The sequence below is a fragment of the Protopterus annectens genome, chromosome 5.part1 (assembly GCF_019279795.1).
Source record: "Protopterus annectens isolate FY-2018-M chromosome 5.part1, PAN1.0, whole genome shotgun sequence".
Classification (NCBI taxonomy): Eukaryota; Metazoa; Chordata; order Ceratodontiformes; family Protopteridae; genus Protopterus; species Protopterus annectens.
In genome coordinates this window covers 485460634-485480029 of record NC_056736.1, presented here as the reverse complement: position 1 = coordinate 485480029, position 19396 = coordinate 485460634, and positions in this window count along the sequence as shown.

The window sequence follows — 19396 nt, the reverse complement described above, 5'->3', positions numbered from 1 at the left end:
AAACATGCGGCATCAACGTGTCAATAGTGTAGTGTTTAGAACATCTGCCTATCAAGCAGGCATTCACGGTTCGAGCCCAGCAATAGCACATATCATTTTCCATGTGGAATGAATGTCATTTTGCCTTAAAACCAGCATCAGAGTATTGCATGAGATATTTAACTTAAATATAATTCAAGCAAAGTGTCACTGTCATAATGAATAAGGTACTAGTAAGCAGGTGTAAGCACAAATAAGCAGCAGTAAACACATATAAGTACCAGAAAGCAAGTCTGAGTGTACTTGCATGGGTCTAAGCAGTGGACAGCATAGGAAATATATATAAGTATATAAAGATATATATATATATATATATATATATATATATATATACATATACATATATATGAAGAAAGAACGACGTAACAATAAAGCACACAAAAGGAATGAGAAGGGAATCAACAGCACCCCCAGTATTATATAGCGCTGTCAGCATATGTCATATCCAGCTGGACAGGAGTGAGCAAAGCACTGCTACTCATACCACAGGCAGGATATTATCAGTGGGAGTAACATTATTGATTTACTAAGTCTACTTTACACACAGAGGGTAGTCCCTGGTGGGACTAACCAAAAATTGATGGACCATTTGGCCTTCCAACCTTTAGACAAGCAAGGACAGGTATGTTGAAGGACTAAATGGTGGGAGAGCCTGAGAATACATGTGTTGGGACAACATACGTGTAGGGCCCCTAACGCTCTGGAGAGGGCAATGTGTGGAGGTGTGTCATGGCAGTGATAACAAGTGGACAATGGATGGTATCCATGTATTTTGAAAACGGGCGGGGTGGAGGAACTATGGGTATGAAATTATGGAGCCAGGTGTGCCAGGGTTGGATGGGCTGGTTCTAATTGGACCGCCCCATGGAGGTCAGCAAGTTCGTTATAGGTATATATGCATACATACATGCAAACATCAGTATGTAGAAGTACATTCTCTGTAACACATTCATTCCATTTGCAGACATAAATAACATAAATGTGCCCTTACAAACTTCGACAGTAGATAGAATAATAGGTTGTGCAGAAGAGAGACGGGATGAAACTGCTAAAACGCAGAAGTGTGTACAATGTCTGAAGTCAGTGCTGCACAGAAAATAATCAAATGTGAGGACTTTCCCACACATGGAATCATTTCTGTGATCTGCCTGCTATGGCAATGCCGGTTACCAAACCGGTCTATTTGTAAAAGACATACACCAAACACGTACATAATTAGGCTCTCATGTGTAACGTATGTGTTACCACATAGTCATACATATTAATTTATTATAGAATCATGTTAATGGGAGTAAGGATGTAATGAAGTACAGAGTCTAATCTTGACATAAACACATGTGTGTCCCATGGGACAACCCAAAAATTACGAATAGGATAGAGGAATGGTGAGGATGCAGGGAGTAGAGGTGGTGAAGATGGATGAGTTTAAATACTTGGGATCAACAGTTCAGAGTAATGAAGAGTGTGGAAGAGAGGTGAAGAAGAGAGTACAGGCAGGATGGAGTGGGTGGAGAAGAGTGTCAGGAGTGATTTGTGACAGACGAGTACCAGTAAGAGTGAAAGGGAATGTCTACAAGAGGGTAGTGAGACCAGCTATGTTATATGGGTTGGAGACAGTGGCATTGACAAAAGGCAGGAGTCATAGCTGGCCGTGGCAGAGTTAAAGATGTTAAGCTTTGCACTGGGTGTGACGAGGGTAGACAGGATTAGGTATAAGTATATTAGAGGGTCAGTCCAGGTTGGAAGGTTTGGAGACAAAGCCAGAGAGGCAAGATTATGTTGGTTTGGACATGTGCTGAGGAGGGATGCAGAGTATATTGGGAAAAAGATGCTATAAATATATATATACATATATATATATATATATATATATATATATATATATATATATATATGTGTGTGTGTGTGTGTGTGTGTGTGTGTGTGTGTGTGTGTGTGTGCTTAAATATACACAGATATACAGCTGTGATAGGAAACAGCACACAAGAATGACATATGTTCACAGGCTATGCCAATGGAAGTGAGGAGCCCAAGCAAGAAACATGAAACACGTAACATGACCTTCCGTCCCCCCCAGCTGGACATGGGAAACATACACACAAACAATGTAAAGAGTCCACTGCTCCCTAGACCACAGGCAGGATATAACCGGGGGGGGGGTACACAGTGAACCTGTGAATTCTAATCTTGGAACACAGACTGGAACGTCCCTTGTGGGGCACCCCAAAAATTGCCAAGACCAAAAGAAAGTGATAGACCGACCATTCTGGCTGGGGTGTATACATACTCGGAATACAAGGGTGGGAAAACCTGATGACCCATGGGCCGAGACAATTGTACGAAATGGGTCCCGTGAAGTGGAGAGTGGGCAGAGTTTAATGGTGTGTCAAGAATAGACCAGGACCCAGATTAAAGATAGGCGCTGTTGAGGAAGTGCAGGTGGGGGAACTATGGGTAGATATTTATGGGTCTAGGTGTGTAGGTGTTGGCTGATGTGGGCCTATATGGACAGCCCTAGGGATATAAGCAAATGTGTTCATTGGGCAGAGGTGTTGCCCAACGTGAGCCACACCCACTACGAGTCCCACTGCAGCAAAGTGTAATCTATATGGCAAGGAACGGAATAACCAGATGTAGACGTATATATGTAGAGGTATGTGTGTGTATATCTACCCATAGACAACATAGAGATAAGTCTCTCCCTCTCCATAGTACAAATATATACATACAGAGACAGAATACAGATACATACCCACATATAAATATATACATATGCAGACACCCATAGACCCATATGTTGTGATATATATATATATATATATATATATATATATATATATATATATATATATATATATATATATATATATATATATATAAAATCCAAAAGTAACGGTGCGCGTGTTAAAAGTGGTGCTCCGGTTCATAAATACAACACCAAGACAATATATCAGCACTCGACCCAGCAAAGCTTCTAGTAGTGAAATGCGTAATACAGGCAAAAAACGAGTCTGGAAACACTTTTGAGTGAGCTAAAATAGCTCTATATTTCTTTTAGACATACAATCATTATATACTAATGTTCCTCATACAGGTGGAATTATGGCAGTTAGATACTGGCTTAAGGAATATGGGAAATACTCTGAAGAACATTGTGATTTTCTTATAAAGATGATTAGTTTGGTACTAGAACACAATGTGTTTTATTTTGGGAATGATTGTTATCTGCAGCTAAGTGGTACAGCAATACAGTGGTACAGTATTTGCCCCTATATATGCTGACCTTTTTATGGGCTTCATTGAATGTAGTTTGATATATGGAGATCAGAATATACATCTTAAATATTTAAATATGTGGTGCTGTTTTCTGGACGATTTTTTACGTTTAAAGATTGGCATGTATTTGTAGAATACTTGAACTCTAATGAGTTTGGTATGAAGTTTGTAGACAGAATTAAACCCTGTACTATTGATTTTCTTGATGTGAAAGTGACAAAGGTGCTGGATGGTACTATGGTCACAACATTATATAGGAAACGTTTTACAAAAAATGCCCTCTTAGAAGCCCGCAGTTGCCATCCTAAACATACGATTACTAATATACCGAAGGCTCAGTTTCAGAGACTGCGCCGCATTTGTAGTAATGATGATGATTTTATAAATGAGGCACATGATATGAAAGATAGGTTTATAGACAGGGGTTATGATAGAGCCCATATTGATTCAATATGTGATAAAGCTATGCAGCTTAAAAGAGAACAATTGCTGTACACTTCACGATCAGATGATATTAGGGTAAATCCTTATGTTGCTCCCAAAATTAGATTTGGGACTATTTATGGTACCAATACTTATAAAATTAAAAAAATCATAAATAGACATTGGCATAATTTAAAATCAGATGATTTATTGAATCAATGTTTTGATGATGTCTGTTCCTTTAGCTGCAGACCAGGTAAAAACATTGGTAAACTTCTATCTTGGTACAAAGAAATGGATAAAAACGTGATTATACACAGGATGGGCCTAAGGGAAGCACCTATTGTGGCAATTGTACATATTGTAAGGTCATTTCAAACACAAAATGTTTTATTTCAATAAATACACCCAGAGTATTTGAGATCTGATATTTGATTACTTGTCAAACAGAATGGGTGATATATATGGCCATATGTCAATGTGGTGCTTTCTATGTGGGTCAAACTTCTAGGTCTTTTAAGACTAGAATTGCTACTCATTTGAGTGATATTAATTGTAGAAGACCTAGAAGTGCCCTATTTAAACATAAACTTGAACATGATACAGCCCATTTTGTGTTTGTAGGAATTGATATGGTTGTGGGGGTTACATCTTTCTGATAATAATAAACACAGGATTTTGGATAAAAAAGAAAGATTATGGATTACCAATTTGGGAGCTTTATATAACCCTGGATTGAATGGGTATTGGGGATGAATTAGGTGAGTATCTGTACTGCACTTTTCATTAGCTGTATTGTTGTGGGATTATTTATGTTAATTGTATTATGACGTAAAATAAGTTTCATCTTGATCGTTAATTGTATTATGTACATAAGGATATGTCATATAATAAGAAAATATATACCACTTATATGTTTATTATTGTAGATGTTTTATTAATTTAAATTAATTTATTATATCTATTTTTATTTAGTATATGCATGTTGGTTACAGAAAGTTATTTAATATGTACAAGTACATATATATGCATATTTTTATGTATATAGGTTTATATAGATTTAATTTTTAAAATCTTGATTGAACTATAATGTATTCTGCCTTAATGGGTACTATAGCTTTAATATGGCTGTGCATTTAACTGAGGAGGGAAGAAATGTAATTACACACTGAGGACGCCAGAGGGCGAAACTAGATACCGGTCTGTGTGGTAGTCTGTATCATATTCTTCACTAACTTCACTGCTGAGAGATGGTGTAACAAGTAAAAAAATATAGAGCTATTTTAGCTCACTCAAAATTGTTTCCGGACTCGTTTTTTGCCTGTATTAGGCATTTCACTACTAGAAGCTTTGTTGGGTCGATTGCTGGTATATTGTCTGTGTATATATATATATATATATATATATATATATATATATATATATATATATATATTTATATATATATATATATATATATATATATATATATATATATATATATATATATATATATATATATATATATATATATACATATATATATACATATATATATATATATATATATATGTGTGTGTGTGTGTGTGTGTGTATAGACAGCAACATATAAATATACATGTATGCATACATATACAGATATATCTGTATATAGCAGTGTAAATATATATATATATATATATATATATATATATATATATATATATATATATATATATGTGACTGTAAATATACACATGTATATAGCTAGCATATGATACAGCAGTTACGAGTAGCATATGTTCACAGGCTGTGCCTATGGGGGTGAGAGGTCCAATAAACAAACATGTAACATGTAGCATCAACCCCCCCCCCCAGCTAGGCCGGTGAGACATACAGACACACAATAAAGGTAAACACACCACTGCTTCCCAGACCACTGGCAGGATACTACCAGTGGGAGTGACCTGCCAGGTCTAATCTTGAAACATACACATCGATGTCCCTTGTGGGACACCAAAAATTAATGATAGGAGGCAGTCCCGGTAATGACTTATCAAACCAGCCTGTAGATGTACACGGACCAGTAGGTTGTGCAAGCCTGATAACCCACAGGTCCACACAACGTACGACATGTGTCCTGACACGGGGAGAGTGGACAGTGTATAGTGGTGTGTTTATACCCCACCTGCACCCACAGTAAGGATGAGTGCTGTAGAGGAGTGGCAGGTAGGGAACTATGGGTATGCAATTATGGGCCTAGGCATACAGGTGTTGGCTGGAGCAGTCGTATTAGGACTGCCCCAGGGATGTAATTAATATTCCAAAATGGGCATAGCTGATGCCCATACCTCTCAACCCCTAAGAGCACATACACTGGACAGAACATAAACCATTGGGGGAACAAATAGGGACCATACCACTGAACTGTCCCCGATTTCCAGGGACGTCCCAAATTTTGACTCGGTTTCTCTCCTAAAACTATTGACATTTGGAGGAAAGGTGGCGAATTACATGTAATGAATAACGATAACAATTAAGAGTTATAAACATCATTTACCTCAGAAAATGTGTGTGAATTCATATGCTCTGAGTCTGTCAATGTGTCAGGTTAATAGCACCAATAATTTAAATGTGTCCCTGATGTTATTATGCATGTCCCTGATTCAGTTTGTATATTTCCCCAATCGCATGAGAGGTGTGATAGGGACAGAAAGCATATAATCTGCTGACAACCTTAGAAAGATGATAGAATATTAGGTATGCAGTAGCATGACTCGGCTGAAGGATGTGGGTTCCAAATCCCAATTACTTGTTTGTATTAAAGAGTGTCATTTCCCATGTATTAGCCAGATGGGTGCAGAATGGAAGAGGAACACACCAATAATATGAATCAAACTCTGGACAGGCAGCAGATTCCGTACAGTCGAACAGTATGCTGTTGCCTAATGGGCAGCCATTCCCGATAATGTAGGCATGTAATCCAATGTAATAGGCATCACAAGGTAATATCGTAGTCCTCACTCCCACGCAGAGGCATAAATGTCAGATGCAAACACCAAATGCAGTGCAGTTGCAAGTGCAAGAGCAAGCGGGTGTAAGCCTGTTTGACCGCCAGTTTGTGAGCATTACACTGGTAAAGCAATGCAGAGGCTAACTGAGTGTAAGAAACTGTAACCAGAGGTTAGCATTGCTTAGCACCATGCAAACCCATGCACACCAGCTCACAACTGCTTTAATGTGCCTTAATCACACTGTATCCAATGGCCTTGCTCTGCCCACCAACAAAATAAACGGCCTCTGCAAGGCTCGAAACCAGGAGCCTGCACACACAGCTATTGTGATTTACCACTAAGCCATGGAAGATATAGAGACATCGGACCTTATCACAAACATATCATTCAGCGCAGTCATTCAACAGTATAGGAAATGTATCCCATCGTGTAGATGTATGTGTGAGTATTTATGTCCAGCATATAGATACATACATATATATATAGATATATCAGGAACATCCCATGTGACAACAAAGCATTACAAAGGAATGAAAATGGAAACACCAGCAACACCAGTATTATGTAGTGGTGTCGTCCTATGTAAAAGACTCCCTCAGACAGACATGTGTCAGTCATACATGCAAACATTTGTACATTGGCCATATACATCACTCTGTGCATGTTATTTACATTAACACAACAGCTCCTGTCCAAACATTATGTGAAAACAGTACTCTTGCAAGGTGCTGTGTGCGACATCATCATCATGATAAATGTAAATGGAGTAACCATAGAGGGACCGGTAGTGTTGTGTGTACAATGGGGTCGTCCGCATCACGTGTACCTGGAACATTTAGGAGTCATGTGCATACTAGGATCATGTGCATGAGAGACAGGGGTGAGGACAACCGGAGTATGTTGTTATACATATTAAAAGGGTTATATGTGTCCAGTGGACACGTGTGTGATATGGACAGCTATATATGGGGCAAATGTTGTTCTAGGAACTGATTGGCCTTTTGTTTCCGTAGGGTGAGAGTGGGATGTGGGGGAAGGAGCGTAGGTATGCTCGTGGAGGATAGGTAGGGTAGGATGACAGACAAGACAGCATACAGGGTCGGTATGTGACACATATGGGGGGAAACACCTTGGACGGGGAGGGGTGTTCGGCATTCACAAGCCCATGAGCCCCCAGATGGAAACAGTGGGATGGAGGTCCCCAGCCATGGGCAGCCACCACCGCACCAAAACAGCTGCAAAGGTGGCAGTGCTGGGGGCTGTCTAGGAGGGGCTGCCTCACCCTGTAAATGTGACACTCTGCCCTTGAGCTGGTGTATCTGGCCTTGAAATCCATTATTGAGCCCCCTACGCACCACATCCAGGAATGCATGAGAGCGGACATGTTCCTGTCTGGACCTGCTCCCAGGGGGGGCAAGCCCCATCCTCAATGGTGGTACCACCAGAAGGCAGTGCAGAGTCAACAGAGGTGGAGGTCCAAGGCTGGGCCCCAGATGTGCTGGTGCCCGGTGCCATGGCCAGCTAAAGTGGGACAGGAGGTTCTGCCGGGACCTCCAAACCCTTATAGCCTATGGTGTTGCAGTTTAAACACAGATATGGCTTAGTAATAGTCAACAGCATTCAGGATTATATACAACAGCATGCATAGATATGACCATCAACTCAACACAACAGATGGTATACATTTGCAGAGGGAGCACATCACATGCATATATATACTGCATGACATCTGTACAACATGTAGAAGACTTGTGACTGCAGCTATGAACAGTGGCCCATTGTTGGCATGTCACTGAGAACCCCAGACAGTGTCTGTCATACCACTGCTTCATGTGACATATGTCCAGTAAGGGATGTGATGGCAGTAACTCATCACTATCACCATGTACTGGCTGCAATCCACACACTAGGCTCCTGCTGTTCACATATGTGTGTTCAGTGAGTAACACAGGAAACAAATGGTTCCACACACTGACCAGTCCACAGAGGGCCCTACAGATGGGGGTCCCTCACAAACAGAGCACTGTCTTGTCAGTTGTAAAACATGCAGAATAGTCATTACCACACACAACTTGTTAAACAGGCAGTTGTCTCAAAGAAGCATAGCTACACTTACATGCTGTAGTCATGTTTGGCACATCACCCTCCTTTCTTTAGGCTATTTTACACTGTGTATGTAGTTTGATGAACATCCAGATATCATCTGTGATGCCGTTTACCAAACACCAGATCCAGGTACCACTCACAGCGACTGTCATGGGCAAACACCAACATGATGTTCTTAGATATCGTACTGTGTTTGTCATGCGAATGGCTAAGGGAACATCATCACAGCTGTTCCACATGCAATCAGATAGAGGAGGACTGCAATAGGTTCAGAGGCCATGACCTGAACATGACCATCATCTACAATACACAAACTGCTGCTGAGCAGGTGTACACCTCCACATCCACCAGAGAGTGTGTGGGAGGGACAGAGGCAAAGTACATCAGAGAATGGCTTGGGAGACAAAAACTTAATCATTCTATGTCACACACCTACTAGCACAGGGGTTCAAACTCCTGACTGACTAGTCATTACTACTACAAGTGCATGCAGGTACTCCATGTGCCACAAAGCTGACATGTCGGTGTGCTGTAAGAACATATATTTGTGTTGGTGTGCGACATCTGCAACAGAGATATAGTAGACATACATTAGGTGTAGCACACATGGCTGTCCACATGAACGGATGTCATTGTCAACACAACCACACTCTCTAATGGACTCACATTGACAGTCTTTGCCAAGCCCACAAATACACTCTCAAACCACTTAGTTTGTCACACTACAGTAATGCACAGGTACTACATGCACCACAGGGGATATCCGGAGGTTCTATGGACTAGGGCATGTGAACGTGTTTAACATCTGTCGGTATGCCAATGGGAGTTATACTGGGAGTGACTGGCTGGGAGCAAATTACCTCACACGCAGACACCAGGTGCCAGTTTTGACATGCATGTATGCATTGCTTCATGGGTGTGTAGTGGTTGGCTGCGCAAGATGCTGTACAAGGCTGGGTGAGGGGTAATCCTTGGCATCACACCATCCGACAATGGTGTGCAGTGTGGTACAGGGGTGTGGTATCTGCAATGTCCCACACAGATGGGTATTGTATGAACTGTCCTGACATCCTGGTTACCATTGTGTATAGCCATAGCTTTGCAATGCATGCCATGTCTGTGTTTGATAGTCCTTGACATGGACATTGCCTGGGATGTGCATGTCCCACAATAATGTACAGTGACATGTACAGGTGTACCTGGGTTGGCTGGCACATGTTGTGTACACAGACTGTTATCCTCCGATATGCCAATACTGGCCTGGTGTGGCAAAACCTGCTTATAGTCAGCAGGTTGACCCTGCATCTACATTGATAGTATGATACAGGTATTCCATGGTGTCAGTGGCATTGGTCCATACAGGGTACATGTGTAAGGCATTGCATGGCCTCTGTGGATCACATTTGATGGCACCACATATGTTGCAGGCATCCAGTGGGGAACATAGTGAAGGCACATTATCCGCAATTATGTGCCGGTTGTACTGCTGTACAGGGTGCCATGCCCTCTGCAGCCCACTGCAATCACACCATGCCTACTATCTGTCATCAATGAGCAGGGTACTAGCAACATAGTGGGATATTCTAGGTAAGTCTGTTTGTGTATGACACATGGGTTCAGGACGTATTCCGGGTAATAGTAGGCTTGCATACTTTTTCATCAGGCCTTTTGCCAGATGTAGGGGTATGGCTTGCCAACACAGGCCCTTGGCTGACTGACATCTGTACTCCTCGTGAGGTGGACAGTGTAACATATAAGACGGACACCATATAGGAAAAACTACAAAATCTGCTCCCCAACATGTGTAGTGGTTAGACACCGACAGCCACCTCCACATAGACTCTGACAGTCAAACAGACACACACCTAGCATGTTCTGGAATAAAACCCCTACCTAATTAGTGTATCACACTACAGCATTACGGAGTTACAGCACACGCTACGGAGATTACTGCATTACAGCAGTCCCAGAGGTGTATGTCTAGGTGGGTGACATCAGCAGGATTGCCAAAGGTGGTTATGTAAATTGTAAAGAGTGTGCATACTCTAAAAAGTGTAGTTCCTGTTTCAGGCAGACAGAGACACACACACACAGTTGGTCTCTCTTGGAATAGAACCCCTACCTAATTAATTTATCACACTACAGCAATATGAAGTTACAGCACACGCTATGGAGAATACTGAGTTACAGCAGTCCTAGAGGTGTATTCCTAGGTGGGTGACATCAGCAGGATTGCCAAAGGTAGTCATGTGAATGTAAAGAGTGTGCATACGCTAAAAAGCATTGTTCTTGTCTCTGGCAGACAGACACACACACACACACACACACACACACAGATGGTCTCTCTTGGAATGGAACTCCTACCTAACTAGTTTATCACACTACAGCAATACACAGTTACAGCACGCGCTACACAGAATGCTGGGCTAAAGCAATCCTAGAGGTGTATTTCTAGGTGGGTGACATCAGCAGGACTGCCAAAGGTGGTCATGTGGGTTGTAAAGAGTGCATACTCTAAAAGCATAGATTCTTTCACAGGCAGACACACACACAGACACACACACACACACACACACATACACAGTTGACCTGTCTGGGATTAGAACACCTACCAAACTAAATTAACACATGACAGCATTACACAGTTACAGCAGTCCCAGAGGTGTATTCATAGATGGGTGACATCAACAGGATTGCCAAAGAAGGGAATTCCAAGTGTACCGCGGGTTGTACATGTCTGTTACCTTCATGTAACCACTGTTTACTGTCACAAAAACACATTTACACCTGCTTAAAGGTGTCTTATGCAGTTCTAATTGACAGTATCAACAAGGCTTGCAGGTCTTGAACCCTGGACCATGCACACTGAGGTCAATGGACGTACCACTAAGCCATCTGGGTTGTACACAGGTTGCATGGAGTCTATAATGCAGATCCTACTACAGGTATTCCACAGTACTGAAAACAAATTGGACAGTTCCTTTGTGTACATATGTACAGTACCCTTGAATGTACTGTACTCTGTGAGACGAAAAAGACAAGTCTACATTTGTACAACTGCCATAACTACATATACATATATATATATATATATATATATATATATATATATATATATATATATATATATATATATATATATATATATATATATATATACACACACACACACACACACACACACACACACACACACACATATATATATATATATATATATATATATACACAGACACAGCCATAGCTATAGATATATATATATATATATATATAGAGAGAGAGAGAGAGACAGACAGACACACGTCTGAATGCCCTTTGTGACACAGAAGGGTTCCAATGGAACTGACGTGTACACAAAACAGAGGCATCTCTTGTGTTATAATATTTAAATCATAAGCAGTTCAACAGAGAAGGGATGGTTGTTGTGTATGTGGAGTCTGGGGTGGGGAATGATGGCTAATGTTATCTACCCTGGGGATTGGGGAGTTATGGTGGGAGAATGATGGGTATGGACCTACACCTCAGCTACCACTTCTGTGTCTCTGCTTCACAGTGGCACAGGAAAATAACATACCCAACTGTAGTCATGCTTGACTGTGTATTCTTTACCATTCCTAACTATGTAATACTTTGTAGACACTGGTCACCACAGATGGCTACCATGGTGTGCTAAAAGACATTACACATGTGTATTCCTGGCTACAGGGTTGTCACACACACAAACACGCACACACTTGCCAGCATTGTGCATACACGTCTTGCCTATGTAAAGGTAACTAGTACAGTGGAGTGCAGTTGGGGTATGTGCCACAGAACACATACAATTACACTTACTGAGTCCACGGCTGAGCTTGGTGACATCACAGGACCAATTACTTGCAGTGGGGAGGAGGGAAGAGAGAGGTATAGTGGTTGACAAGGATAGAGGCCAGTGCAAAAGGAAGTATCTCTTTGGAATGCAGCAAAACCCACTGCCATGACAGAATGCATACAAAAATACACACCCACAACCACACTCAGCCTTTGCTGACACACATGCTCAGGCATTTGCTGAAACACACACACACTTACACAGTTGCCAGTGGTGGGATCAGAACTCCTGCCTATCTAAGGATCACTATTACAGTTCTACCCATTTACGAGACAAGCCACAGGGATTATGCATCACAAGGCAGTCAGACTGCCCTTCTACAATTGAGGACAACAACAGGGATACTGACAGTCATGAAGTACATAGCTGTAGACCTGTGTGTTTAAATAGGTGTCCATTACAACCTGTATGCACAAACAAGACACACCATCCACAGGTAGGCCTGAGAGGTATAGTTGTAGCACAACAGGAACCTGAACTAGAGTATGGCCATCTGCGGAATGGACAACTACTATCACTATACAGCATTACAGTGGGCATGCTCATACACTTAGTAGCACAGGGCCGTTTGGGATGCACTATGACTACAACTACACAAGGTTATACTGGGCATGCTTATACACTTAGTAACAAAAGGCTTGCTGGGTGCACTGACTTAAATTACACAAGGTGGCAGTGGGTACGCTCATACACTTAGTAGCACAGGGCTGTTTGGGATGCACTCTGATTCTAACCACTGAAGGCCACAGTGTGCAAGCTCAAACACTTACATGTACAGAACACATTGTAATGGACTCCTATTGTAAACACACAGGTTTACAGTTAGGTACATCTTACCTGTCAGTATATATGCACATCATACTGGTTTACTACCTGATACCTGTATGTGGCCTGTAATTGATATATCTGTGTCTGTGCTGTGTGATACACATGCATACATGTGCATGAAGTATTGACATATATATGTTACGTATACACATTCATGCATGTGTGGACGTGACAGACGATAGGCTACCTGGGTCACACAGGTGGATGTTACCTACAGCATGTGTCACACACCTTGCTGCCCTGAAAAGCATACATTGATAGCAGGTTGTGGACAGTGGCATTATACGTGGAACAGTGGCATGTGCATGCATAATGTGTGAGCCACCTTGTGTAATGGTACTGAGTTGCAGTAGTCAAGATGACCTCTCTCGGCTGTGGTACTAGTTGTCATTATTAGCAGGACTGCTACCCTAAGTGTATCTCACATTGGTCATATACACAAGTTCTGCTGCTGTCTGTCACCTTACATGGGGCATTTGCTAACAAGCACATTAATGCCATGCTCAGTGATGTCATGGTACAGGTGGCAACTGCTAGTCCAAAACAATTAGCCAATGTCCTGCTGTTATTATGAGGTTGTTCAGTGTCTGTAATTCCGGGCTGTCATGACCGAATGACGAGCCTTCAACACAGAGCACATGCTTCCATGTTACACATGTGTGTGGATAATACCTAGGTTGCATTTACCCATATAGCCGCATTCCAAGGCAAATTTCCTACACACAGATGTAACACCCTGACACCTACATGACAATTGCATTGGATGTTTATGCTACCCCGTGCTAGATGTGTGGCTTTAGTAATTCATTTGCTCAATGTAGAACCTACAATAGGGAATACTGACATCTATGCAGTGAGGAACACCTGAAAGAAGGCTCTGTAGTGCACAATTGCACTACCACCATATAACTCAGATCCAGACATGTGGGCCATAGCAGTGGTATGGACCATTCCAGGTGGTGGTGTACACATATTCGTAAAGGCTACTCACATGTAAAGACCACAACTCTGACATAACGCATCACAGATGAGGCAGGTACAGGTGGCAGTGGCAAATGCTGAATTCTAGGTCGTATCCTCATATACATCCACCACCATGTTCCCAGACTACCAATGCACATCCATATGTGGTATGACATAGTATGGTAGACTACCAGATGACCCTCTATTGGTGGACTGCACCCAGGCCTACATCAACTGTGCAAAGTACCCATGTACAGACACAGCTGCATAATGTGTTATGCAATGCAATAATACCACTGTTTGCAACCAGCTCAGATGTACACATACCAGGGTCGCTCGGATGTTGTCAGCATTAATATGGTCGACTGTTGCTGTACACCAGTAAACAACACCCTCATGGTTGGATATGACCTAACCGTACCTGCCCTGGGTATGTACATCCCACACTCATACAACATAAATTACATTACCATAGCTTTCATTTACCTTTCTACATACAGGTGGCTACAGTCATTACACACATGCACATGGCAGATAACATGCTAAAAGTACATAAGGTTCGATATTTATGTTGACAGAGGTAATATCCCCTCTCTACTGCTCACCCATGACACCTATCATATCATACAACAGCTCATGTGGCATGTATGTCTTTAGACATGTCCACCTAATGCAATGCTTACAAACATACCCAAATAATATGACCATAGGACCTACACAAGGCCTGTATTGATGACTCAGGGAAATCCAGCTCCATGCGCATGTTCCTGAGTAGTCACAGGTGATATGTTCATGACATGTACAGCCATGTGTGGCCACAGCTCCTACATATACCCCACGTCAACAATTGTAAGCCATGCATGCTGCGTGCTGTCTGGACATTAGCCTTAGTACCACAATAGTCAGTACATGCTGGAGTGAGATGTTTACAAGCCACAGACCTCGCACATGCTTGAATGAGTCTACTGCCTAGCTCTAACAGAGCACATTGCTGGCACTCTTACAGTACACATGAGGTGTGTGTGGCAAATATGATGTGCTCACTGTTGACCATTACAGTGCCCTGGCTTCACCATGGCAATGTCAAAGTAACAGTTCATAGGAGCATGACATGGAATAATGCTCTGTGTCATGCTGATATATGCTGTTGTAATATATGTACACTTGGCTACTCGGTGAAAATGGTGGTGTCCTACCAGTACATGAATACAACATCCATTATAGTATAATGCTCGGCCATGTTTCACACATGGCATTGGGAAGGTGTGGAATGTATCCTCTTGACCTGTTAGCGCACTTACTTATGTAGACCGCATATGTGTACATGTATTGCTGTTTGTATAGATTCCATGTTTGTGCAGTGTCTGATGTCTGAAGGTGACTGTTGTACATCATGCTGTTGCAATGCAGCCTCAACATTGCCAACTGTATATGGTGATATGCTCTAAGTACAGTAAGCAGTACATGAGGTATGGACAGATGTTTGGACATGACTACTAAGTGGTGGGGCTTCCTTGCAGATGAATGATTACTGAGGACAGCTCACTGGTGTGTTACAACCAGTCCTACAATAACCTGAGTACCTGCTAAGGTCAGGTTTTGTTAATTGAAGTGGAAGATAGACAATGTAGAATGCTGTAAGGGTGACACTGAAGGGAAACCTCATGACACGTGTAACAGTAATACCTCCCCTGTGCATATATTGTGCATATATCAGCACAGTTGTCAAAGGAAAGAGTCAGTAAGCATTGTATCAGATGTGATAGTGCTGTACTTCTGTGTTACCTATCATGAGATAGGCTGGTGTTTGATTCACAGTACTGGCACATATGGGTGTGTGTCCATATATGTCACGTATGGTTGGGAATACATCCCACATGTTATCACTCTCCTGAACACTGTTGTTGACACCAGTACAGATTGAAGTGTAGAAAGAAAGGCATAGGCAGGTGGTTAAACCTCACACATGTAAAGTGCCCGTATGTGTGTGACATAGGTGTATGTCTTTGTGAATGCCAGTGTGTGCATGTGCGTGTGTGCATGTGTGCATGTGTGTGTGTGTGTGTGTGTGTGTGTGTGTGTGTGTGTGTGTGTGTGTGTGTGTGTGTGTGTGTGTGTGTATGGCTGTCCATGTGTATGACTGTCCGGTTCCTGGAGTGAGGCTGTATTTTACCATAGTGAAATGTTAATGCCCCCTCCCCCCATCCACTCAAAGCAATCTAGCATCCCTGTTGATATCATCAATTGCAGACAGGCATACTAACCACCTGTTAACATGTACTTCCTGGGGTGTGACCTGTTCTTACATAGTCTACTGATGGACCCCCTCCCCACATACACTCACTGCACTGTAGTATCCCTGTTGATGTCCTCAATCTTAGGCCATTCCAACTACCTGTACATGTGTAATCTTTGTGGCGCATCTTGTAATTGAGTAGTACTATGATGATGATATGCACATAGGCAGGGGTTCTCATCCGAGCACTGGCAACTCTGTGTGTGTGTGTGTGTGTGTGTGTGTGTGTGTGTGTGTGTGTGTGTGTGTGTGTGTGTGTGTCAGAGTGTGTGTTACTGCATCTGTGAATCCCTGTGGGTGTGTCTGTGTTTACATGCTGTCATGGCAGTGGGTATTACTGCTTCCCAATGAGAAGCCACTATTTCCACGGGCTTTTACCCTTGTCTTCCAGCGTCTTGTAATTTAGTAGTACTATAATGATGATATGCACATAGGCAGGGGTTCTCATCCGAGCACTGGCAACTGTGTGTGTGTGTGTGTGTGTGTGTGTCAGAGTGTGTGTTACTGCGTCTGTGAATCCCTGTGGGTGTGTCTGTGTTTGCATGCTGTCATGGCAGTGGGTATTATTGCTTCCCAATGAGAAGCCACTATTTCCACTAGCCTTTACCCTTGTCTTCCAGCATACCACTCTTTTACTCACTCCGAGCTTCAGGTAACTGTACCTGTGATGTCACCCACTATGGATGTGACATCTCTGAACACAGTAGCTTGCTACAGAGCTATCATGCTCTTTGATCATTAGAACAGTAAACATAATTGAAACATGGGAGAATACAACTGTGATGTGGAAGCTACAATGTGCATGCAGGTATTGTTATACTAACCTGTGGGTAGTCAACATGTACATATGGGACACCCGCAAACACCAACATCCCTGGCACATGCAACTACACATGAAAGAGGAAGGCAGAACGACAGGATCAACATGCTGTTAGTGTTGTTACACATGATACATACTGTCAAATGTACAAAATGCATTCTACAACTGCAATACATGGTATGTCTGCTGCCTGTCAAGACTACTCAACAATATTAATACAATTGTCTACCTAGTATGTTCACCCTCTGCATCAGACCATATGAACATGTCCCTGCACCGATGGTGTGGATGCATTGATGCAGCACAGGCATCATCATATGCACAGTGTGATAATGTTTGCTAAAGGCCTAGGCTGTGCCATTGGATGACATCATGCATGTGTGTTAGGGCCTGTGATATCATTTGGCATGTGTGGATGTTATGCGTGTGTGTGTTGAGGTACATACATTTGTTTCCAGTGTGTGTATGCATGCACACAGGTCTAGCATGTGGCTGGCCTACACAGTGATAATATTGACAGCTGCAGACAGTACAAGGCAGGTTTCACAGTTCACGGAGTCTGGTCATAGCCACGTGACCTGCGCCTGCCAGGGGTTGCACGGGAACTACCAGGCAGAGGTCTAGATTGGGTACCGTCTGATGACACATGTCCACTGGATTCGTGTCCCTGTTGGGACCATCCAGGACCACGTGCACATGGCCTGCAGTGTCCTCGTGTGGACTGCACAGCACCAGCTGCACTGCTACTGCTACCTCCACTATGGGTGCGGGCATGTGCAGTAGCATGTTCACGTAGATCTTCAACAGGTGATGTAGCTGACCTACGTCCATGTGCCTGATGCCTCACTCCCACCAGATGTTCCAGCACAGACATTCCATGCTCGAGGATTGACATGCCACTGTCAAGGACTCCCACCATGTCACCCAATCGTCTATCCAAATCATCTGTAAGATGGTGGTGAGCATTTGCAAGTGCCTGGATGTTGTCAGTTAATGAATGGAAAGCAGCCCTCTGATGCCTCAGACCTTCTCTGTTGTGCCATTCAGCATGTTCCTGTGCCTCCATTATAGCCCGAAACATGCTTCGAGTGACTCCAGCTGATATGCTTGGTCTCGCAGGGACATGTTGGCCAGTGGTCTTCCTACGAGCAGCGCTGGACGCATACCTGTGTGGGACATCACCAGTCTGTTGACTGGGTCATGGTGTGCAGGCACACCTTCCATAGTCACCACACTTCTCTGTTCCATGCTACACCCGCCAACTGTCCTTACTCTATGGCCGGTGGTGATGGGGTATGTGCAGGCAGGGGAACTGGGTGCGTGGATGAGGGACAGACAGGTGGAATGGCAACAAATGGCACAGATTCAACCCCTGACAACCCTGCCTGTGCCTCACTCATACTATCATTATCACTGCTAGAGTCTGTGGGGACACTAACAACAGGTGGACCGCAGGAGGCAACGCACCTACATCAACAACTGTGAGGAGAAGACAAGAACTGTACATTACAAGTTATGCCAGACATACACACACACACACACACACACACACACACACACACACACACACACACACACACACACACACACACACACACACACACACACACACACACAGACACACACACACACACAGACACACAGACATACAGACAGACAGACAGACACACAGAAAGACAGACAGATGCACACAGATAGATAGACAGACAGACACCCACAGAAAGACAGACACGCACACAGGCAGACACACGCACACAGACAGACAGACAGACACACACACACACACAGACTCACACACACAG